Here is a 10169-nt window from a genome sequence, read left to right on the forward strand (position 1 = left end):
AGTCAGAAATAAATTGACAATCAAGTCAATTTCTTTCTCAACTCTGTGGCCCTCCATTTCTTTGTGCCGTTGATGTAGTTTTTGATGGTCTCCTGCCCTCCCGTGAGATAAACACATGCTCACTCAGCAGGAAGGAGGGTATTTTGATTCCGATGAAACTCTCAAAATAAATCTACAGGCTAGCACCTTATTTTCTGACCAAAGAAATCCTACAGATAATATTTATTAATAGGTCCTATTACCCTGGTACAAATGAAATAAAAACTTTCTGAAAGTGAACTTTTTCCATCAGATAGTTGTTTTATCTAATTAAAGAGATTTTTAAAGCAATCTACATTATTTAAGGTATCCTGTTTGTGATTTTTGCACTAAGTGAATGATTTTCTAAAAAAAAAAAAGGCTATTTTTTCCTACTTGCAAATCATTGCTCGGCCCATCCCTCTTAGTCTTCCTGACATTTTAGAAGGAAATAATGTAACCAGGTACTTTTATTTTAGGGTTTTATCATTTAAAGGTCAGAATTGGAAATGATAAGTCCCTTTGCATGATATTTAGACATAAAAATATTACATCCAGACATTTTCAAGTGTGTATAGTATACCTTTAAAACCCATATTCTTGCAATTTTTTTTCATTCAGTTTTTAGTTAAAATGTCATGTGCCAAGTAGAGATCTACTGGCCAAACACCTTCACGGATATTATGAGGACCCAAGCTGATATTTTCTCCCCAAACAGCACTTTCAGGTCACTGTGTAAACAATCAAACCTAAATTTAATAATATTGCTCTGTTCTTGGCTTAGTTGCTTCCTGTATAAAAACATCCTTTGAAAAATATGCCGTTTGGGACTATAATTTCAGGTTAACTTATGTAAACATACCTGCATTATTGGCATTAAGGTGAATACGACTTTTTAAGTAACTGAATTGGACTATTGGGAGTAACAGTTATAGTTTTAACTGTAATCATCATTATTACTAAATAAGGCAGTACTGACATCCAGATTAAAATTATTTTCAAAATGAAAATGTTTAAACAGAATAAAAAAAGAAGTTGAAATGTAGTAATAACTCTAAGTCATTTCTAGAGCATCTACAGCCTAGAAAACTAATATGTATCACCCAGATTCTGTCCTTGCCCCCCATCAATGGCCCTTCATCTGTACCCCAGTCCTTCGTCCCACATTATCCCTCATCTCTATCAGATTTTACCCCAGCCCCACATCCCTACCATAGACCCTCATTTCCACCTGCTCTCTCTCATCCTCGCCAAATCCTGACCCAGCATTTCATCCCTAGCTGATCCCCACCCCCTCATCCATACCCTGGCCCCTTATCCTCTACAGATCCCCACCTCATTATCCCTGCCCCAACCCCTCATCCCTTCCAGATTCCCACCCCTATCCCTAACCCAGTCCCTCTTCTCTGCTAGGCCCCCCTCAGCATGGCAAACCACTTCCCCAGTAACATTTCTGGAGATATGGAGAACAACTGCTAGGAATACTGGGGTGTAATTTTGTAGGACTAATGGGATTAAAACTTAGTAGTTTAGTGGCATATACTGAACCAGTGAAAATTATGGATGAATGTATGACAGTAATGGTAAGATACTGATCTATTCAGCTCCTTGTTCAGTTCACTAAAAGCAACTTTTCAAAGCTGATAACATCCTTGGCGTCATATTCAAAAACATTATATGGGATAGATGCCATATTCTATAAATTTTGTTAAGGTTGATTGCATTTTTAGGGATTTATCTTGACAGATATCAACAGAACATATAACATCTTCAATTTTATCTATAATTAAATTATATGTGCAGACCGAGTGCTTTACTTCTAAGCAACATAAATAAATTATTAAAAAAGATGAGCGGTTGCATGGCCTGATAGTACAAGAATAAGGCCTGCTGAAGAGCCATGTAATTGTGTTAGATCCTGCAATGTTTGATAAAGCCACAGTGGGTATTGTATAATGGTAGTAGTGTCCCTTCCACTTGGGCTACAGATGCTCCACATGGTTAAGAGCCTTGCTCTGTCCTACGGGGATCATCTTTGGGCTCAGGAATTTCTGCTTAAGGCACTTCATTTGGAACATTGTCAAGAAAGGATGAATACAGGGGTGTTTAGAGGCTCTGACAAGGAGCATATTTCTTGAAACTTAATTTAAATGTGAATTCTGCAAATGTTGGAAAAATTACATCTTGGCCTAGCTTCCAGTTACTTAATTCATCCTGCACCAGAATGTGATTCCAAGAAATTTGTATCTGCGTTTTTTGAAATATGAACTTAAAACTCATGTTATTCTCAAACAGACTATTGAGATGATCCCTGACTTGCCTTACTTTGGGCAGTATTGACCGAGCTCAAGTGTGTAAAGAAGAAAAATTAGATTGGTTGATTAGGGATATTGACCACCTAAAACTTGGATTACTCTCTTCCAGGCATTCCTAAGAAATACAGAACCCTTCAAATTTGTTTTGTGAGCAGTTGGCAGTTCAGTTTCAAAGCTTCAGGCAAAGAAGACCAAATTTGTGTTTGTAGAACTTGTTATTTCTATAACAAGCACTTGTATGTTTGACACAAACACTGCTAATCTTATTTTGGGATGTTCATGTAGACATGTTCAATTCCAGCAAATGAATTAATCAGAGTGGCTGTGCATCTTGATCTATGCTAATAGGTTGATCACCCTGTTATTGGAACTGGTTTCAATGCAGGCCCGTGTACGAGAAAAAATCTCATTTGATTGATCTTCTGATCTGCTGCCCTTGCTAAATACACCCTTGCTTTACACGTAGCATGTTCTTCTGCGTATTATTTCTCACTGTTTCTTTTTTTTCTATTCTGACAAATGTCTATCATTTTTACTGTTTCTGTTATGAATGGTCATGTAGGCCCACATTCTGTAAGGTAAATGGTTCCTGTTGAGGCCTACCTTTTCTTTTAGTGGGGCTGTACAAGTGGCTGGCTGGCTGCAGAGTATTCAATTCCACAGCATCTTATCCCAAAGAGGTGGGAGATAAATTTTGCCACATCTCAGAATGCCATATAAGCATACAAAGATTACTTGATACTCACTAATTGTGGAGAACAGTGTTATTGGGATGAGCTGCATGATATACATGTTAAAAGATTTCAATCACTTTCCCAGCACAACTTTGTTTTGTTTTGTATTGTTTTAATCATTTTAACCAATATGTTTTGCCCCTTCAAATTGCTTGAGAGAAGAGTATTCAAATTTGTTTGTACTTTGAATTGCAGCCAGTTAGGTGATATGTGTCAGAGAAAATTTGATGTGGGAAATCTCACACAGTCTTACACAGGATATAAAAGAGATAGAGCAAAAGCAACAGCAAACACTTAAATTTCAAAGAAACATTGATTTTTCTCTCCCTGAAACTTGTGACAAAGCAATCTTAAGTGGCAGCTTGATCTTGATTCTTTAAAAGTAGGATTTAGGAGATGAGAATTCTATATCATCTGGCAAACATTTAATTCGCTTAATTATGTTCAAAACTTGCATGGCATGAATTGTATTTTTTTGGTTCTGTTATTTCTTTGTTTGTTTCATTGAGATAAGCAGCTCAGGTGACAGCAAAGGATGACGAAGTAAAGATCAAGAGCTGTGACCTGGTTGCTGTAGATAGTGAACACAGTCAATGCTTTGGGTATGACTTAATTCATGACTCATAAGATTGATTATTGAAGTTAATTAGCTTCACTGCACCAGGGCAATACCACACGGCAGTTACAGAACAAGGAAAAGAAAGAAAAGAAAGGAAAAAAATAAAAAAGCTTGTCCTTTATCTTTTGTTTGCTTATGTAGATCTTACAGAGCCGCTTCACAGGCTATCCTTTGTTCTTCAGATGGGTAGAAATTTCCTTTTTATATTTGAGTTTGTATATATGTTGTCAATTGTAGCCTGTGTTTGAGGATTTGGTTCAAGAGCCTGCCATCAAAATGCCAGTGTACAGGGTCTAAGTTAATGTTTAAGGTCCATCCAAGGCTCTGTCCGTCAGTTTATCTGATGATCGAGGCAGAAAGTTTTTTGCAGAGTTCAATAGTAGAAATATGCTTAAGAGTTTAACTCTTTTAAAACTAGGTTGGTCCTAGTTTGAAACAACACGTACATGACCAAACAGAGACAAAATGTTAGCTTCTTCTCAGAATGCAAAATTATAAGATTTCTCATTTTGCAAACAGGTACAGAAAATGCTAGAACAGTCATTTGATAGCTGCAAGGATGAGTGTGCACCTGAGTCACACAGATAGAACTCAGCAAGATCTGGAACTCTGTGATGCTCCAGTCTCTTGGCAGATGTCTAAGTAGTAGCCATCTGACAAACAAATTGCTCAGCCACATAACATTTCAGTTATTTCCATTTTTATACATGTATCTGACTTGAACCTCATTATAGATGGCAGTTTAGATGCAGAGATAGTGTAAATATATCTCTGGATGTTCTTTTGCATGGAATGATTACTAATAACTTTTAATTGATAAATTGTCCTGATCAGCTGCAAATAATGCATGTGTGTGTGGGTTTATACATTACGGACTTTGTCATCAAGTGAAATAGGAAGTCTGATAAGTATGCACATTTCACATTTTATTTTATAATTGATTGATATTACGATGGATATATTCACTGTAGGAGGCGGGAGCATGGTAAATGTGAATTTAGTATACGCAGTGCAGCATTCCTGTGTCAATTGCAAGAAAATTAAAGTGAGATCCAGTTGAGAATAAAGGAAAAATGTATTCTGTCAAACAACTGTCACAGATAATATGAACAGTTTCAGCAAATGACACATCATTTTTTTACATCTTGCCAAGCAAATGTACATGAATGTAGTTGTGGGTGGATCCTGATTCTCAAAGTACACCAGAATTAGGTCTAAGACATGCCAACAGCAATATTAAATTTAAAAAAAAAGTCGAGCAGCCTCATGGTAGCATATATAATCTAGGTTAATATATGCTTAGTTTAAGTATTTGTTAAATATATTTGGAACAGTATTATTCTCTGAGAAGTTGCTCCTAACTTTTTGATAGTTTCTGTAAAAACGAATACCTGAAAATTTGAGTGTATTGATATATTATACATTTTCCTTTTTCTTTAGAAGTATGATTTAAAAATTTTGAGTCACTTGGTAGTTTCAGTGAATCTTGGTGATTAAATGCATCTGACTGGAGCATTTCCTATCTAGGCAGTGTGCACAGATGTGCAATCAATACATTGATTCCCAGACATAGAATGAGTTATAGCACTGATGGACTTTCCATGCAGTGTCAGCGAAGAGATGTGAATTTGTCATCTTGAATCACATTGTATTCCACAAGCTGTTATCCCATTGCTTTGATAGAATTAATTCAATGTAAACAAGTTATCTTTTTAAGGTAATTTGCTGGAAGGGGATGCGGTGCAATGGTTTGAGCATGAAGTGGCTACAGATAAATTGGCTTACAACTTTGAACAACTGCTGGGAAAACCGGCTTTTTCGCACAAGGAAATAACATCTTCCACCACATTTATAGTATTTTATTGAATTCTAGTTTGTGTCTGGACTGAGGCATCTGTGGCCGCATTGTAGCCCAGCAGCCACCATTGACAGTTCTGTAATCAAGCATTTCGCAGGCATTAGAGTAACTGTTATATTGGAAAAGTCATTTAGGAAAGGAGTGAGAGAGCCAGATGAACTGGTGAAAATTAAGTGGAAATGTTATGATTTAGAAAAAGCATTGTAACAATACACTGTTAATATGAGATATTCTTTAAAAAGAATTAAAGTATTCCCCATTGTCTCCATTCTTTATCCTCACTGTCACTTCAAGTTTTCTTATTGGATGCTTTGTTTGCAATCCCCCAAGGGTGTGATTTTTCTTATTGATTTTGATGATAATAAATTGTCATTTTGTGAAGTCTCTTCATATGTATTTTCACATAGAACCAAAACTTAAAAAATAATACTTACATAGAAAACATGGGTTGTTATTATGTAACATTTTTTATGAGCTGAACCTTAACATTTTATGGATTACCCAAAATGGAAACATTTCCACAAATCCTCAATAATCCCTTCACATTGTGTGCCAGTGCCATCTGTGGACAGAGAAATTCATTGATTTTGATTTAATGAGATTGATCTTACTATTGAGTTTCAAGAAGAGTACATTCTTCAAAAATAAGATGCTTAATTGCAGGAGTCTTCTGACCAGCCACTTGAGTGTGCTGTGTCAATTTTTACCTGGCTCTTACTATGTGCTTTGAAATGGTGGAAAACTGGGGGAATGAATAGCCATGATTGACCATTGTTCACCCCCTGGCACAAATATTGGGGTGAAGGTGTGCCTGGAAGATCTTTTGGCCAAAAACACGTTCAGTAGTGAAACAAAACAGAAATAGGCCCAAAATGTCTCATGTTTTCTTATTTCTTTTCATTTCTTCGTCATGCCCAGTGCTTTTTAGTGCATCATTTTTCATGAGATATATAAAAAAAAGATTTCATATTCTTGGTTATGGAAAAGTCTTAATTGCCTTTCATAAGATCTCTTAGTTTACTTGCAAATTTAAACGCCCATGCAGTGCAGTATCTGATGTCTAATGAACAGTCTTATTCTTTGAGGTGTGCCCAGTTACACCTGAGGCTTAATTACCAATTTAATTCAGCAATTAAGGTGTAAACTGAAACAATGTTATGTTATCCAATTCATCTTAGCTGTAAGGAATTATTCCACCTTAGATAATTGTTTAAACCAAGTAGGAAATGTTGATAAGTGTTATGTATAAAGATGCCTCAGACAGAGTGTAGTTAGTTTGATGAATAAAAAGACTTTCATTTCATGCTCCATAGGATGGGAAAACAGCACTGGCAACTTGACCTTAGTGCTTGCTGCGTTTTTTTTTTTCTCTCATGAATGTCTTCAGATGCTGATAATAATAAAGCCTTGGCGTTTCGATATCTCTTTATTCCTTGCAGCTCTTTTTGTAATATGAATGGGTAATCTGGCCTCTATGACCTTACCTATTGCTATTAATGAATAGCCCTATAAAAATTGCTTCATAACAGTTGGAATTGATGTGCTGAGAGGTTTTTTACTCAGGCTTTATGAATAGCATGAGAATGCAGTAGCAGCATCTCATCAACTGTAGCCAATTTAAAAGTAACATGAAATGAACAGCAGCTTTCTTTAAGCTGAAAAATTGTAAACAGGATGAAGTGGGCAAAAATGCATATACAGCATACATTAATAAATAAAAAAGTGATTTTTGATTACAACCATTCTTGAAGCAAAACTACAGAGCCAAAAAATGTCATTCTGTTGTATTCCCCCTTTGAAGTTAAAATGATGGTTTTGAGGTTTGCATGTTTTTGTCTCTGGTTCTATTCTTGATAAATGATGAAAATTAAAGGTTGCAATAAGATTATTCTTGGATTCATTCACCAGAAATGTGACGGGGTTAATTCATTGTAGCAGAATTTTGGGCTTGGCCAGTTTGCTCAAAGAAATTAATATATTCATTTTTGTAAGACATTCATGTTTATATAATATAGCTACATGTATGAAGTGGTATTTTAAATGAAGTTGAGAAGGGGGGGCACCTATTTCCACATAGGTCCATTTCACACCTGACATCCTGAGAAGAGTGCGTTATCCTTTTTTGCACTGCAGTCATCAGTGGACTGAGATACCAATTTATCAATGTGCCTAGTAGTCCGAAACCTCATTAACCAGTCAAATATCTGTTTTAAACAAAGAAATTCCATTAGTTCAGCAACAAACTGTATGGTCTCCAGTGACCCATTAGGCTGATTGTGTGGTCCATTTAAAACATCATGACAAAATTCTGTTAATTGTGACAATTTGTGGGATTTTAGGCAGAACCATCCCTGAAACATTTAAGGGCTTAAACAATTTCCAGAATTAACCAACTTGCATCTATTGACCCATTATCCCAAAATACTGGAAAGATTATGTTTAAGACTGTCAAGACATTTTCTTAATGTCACTTGAGCTAAATGAGTGGTAACAGGCAAAGTTTTTATTTTCTTTGCTGGTAATTGTGCAAAATTTGTGTTTGAGCAGTAAATAAAATTTTTAAAAATAGTAGGGATTTGAAATATAATTATAAGCCTAGGTACCTAAATAAAGGTTTTTAATTTTTTCAAGATAAATTTCCCATAAATTATATCTTTCTATACAAAGCTAAGACCCAATCATCTTTTTAGAACTTTATTAAAATTAATCAAATTTATTTCAAATGTTTAACAGATAATACGCTTTGCATTTTGATGTTCCATGTTGACTGAATAACGCAGAAATGTACAAAGTTTGGATGATTTCCCTGGCAGATTGCATTGGCATATGCTTTGTAGCTGCTCCAGAGGTTCTGTTCCCAATCATTTTGTTGGCAGATAGGGTCAAAGCTTTAAAAATAATTCAAAATTTACCTGTGGACCAACGCATATTCTGATGAGAGGCGAAAAAAGTCAGGAGACCTTTAAAAAAAGCTATGAATTTCTGTCCTTTTATTTTCTACCCATCTACCCTTTACCGGACCAATGAACCTAACAACTGCAGAAACACAGGTCTGTCCAGTTTTGGAGGAAAAATTGTTTGTGGCACTATACTTTTCTAAAAAGTTAAAGTTAATTCAGTGCATTTCTTTGTGTTAAATCCTGTAAAACTACTGTTATTTTGTTTCACCATAAAAATTCAATTGCAAGTAAAAAATGATCATTATGGTGTATTCTTAACTTTTAAATGGCAAACTTTTAAGCTACACTGTTATAAACCAGGAAAAAATATATCAGTACCATCCATATTTTTTCAAAAGCTATTTGAAACGCCCACCATTCAATGCCAAACTGCCTGTAGTATTGAGAATTTTTCAAAAATTAAAAAAAAAAAAAAAAATTAATATAAAAAACTTCCTGTGTTTCTTTAGTGCTTACTCTATTTAATTAATAGTATTTATTACAATAAAAGTATAATGAAAAGATACAAAACTATAGGTGCACATGAAAATTATTTTTAGAACAACATAACAGCCAACCAGGTACCCCACACAATATTTTTAAATGCATTTAGAAAAACAATAAACAAGGTAAATGAAGCTGAAAAAGAAGAAAAGCTCCAGTATAAAGTAGTAAAATGGAATTTATTTACAGTAAATATGGTATATATAGTAGGTTTTCAATATGAAATCATTCTCTATGTATTTTTGTTTCGGTGTTCAGGAGGCATAGGGGGTTAACTCCATTGAAAAAAGGAGTCAAATTTAGTTCACCACTAACAGAAACGTTAATGCAAACCTCGCCCCAATATTTCTTTGTTAGTGGGCCCTCACCCCATGTTAATTTTGGGTCATATAAATAGACACGTGCTATCATACCAAATCAAAATTTGGCTTGATCGACTTAAAAATACGAAAAGATGTACTTTTATATTTACATATATATATATATATATATATATATATATATATATATATATATATATATATTAATCAGTTGAATAAAAGTTTCTTTTTGTATCAATACAAAGATTTTATGACATTTCATTTTAAAACATTGTAATAAGTGCAGCATATAAGTGACACAGTGGAGGTACCAGGGTACTAAAAAATATATGTGTGCTTTCTTACATGTATGAGCTAACTGCATATCAAGTTATACGCATAATAACGAAAGATTGGTTCGAAATTGATTGGTCAAAAGGAGCTTTGAGAACAAAGAGACAAAGGCATAGTAACCTCGTGAATTATGGAAATTAGCATTTTAAAGGAAAGAGTGATTCCATTGTTTGCCAATGGATCAATTTTATCTTTGTGAGGCAAAATTGATTAGTTTCGATCTATTGTCAGATGTGAACTAAGATATCATCTCATTGCACAATACTTCTTTTTCGTTATTGAAGACTATCTTTGTTTCACTTTCACCGGTCGCTTGACGAGGCAGAAAAACTTGTTTAGTACAATTTACTCTGTTGGGCACGTAGACTGAATAAGAACCTATTTTGGGTGGTGACTTGCGAACTCTTAGATGAATCATGAAAAATGGTTTTTAATCCAATGTCTTTTAGTATTTAGTGTCTTGATAGATAGTGAGGTGCAGGCACGATCGCCCATTTTGGTATTCAGGTGCTTATTTCTCAGTGGATTG

This window comes from Lingula anatina, chromosome 1 (genome assembly GCF_051362555.1).
Source record: "Lingula anatina isolate TDL-2025a chromosome 1, LinAna3.0, whole genome shotgun sequence".
NCBI lineage: Eukaryota > Metazoa > Brachiopoda > Lingulata > Lingulida > Lingulidae > Lingula > Lingula anatina.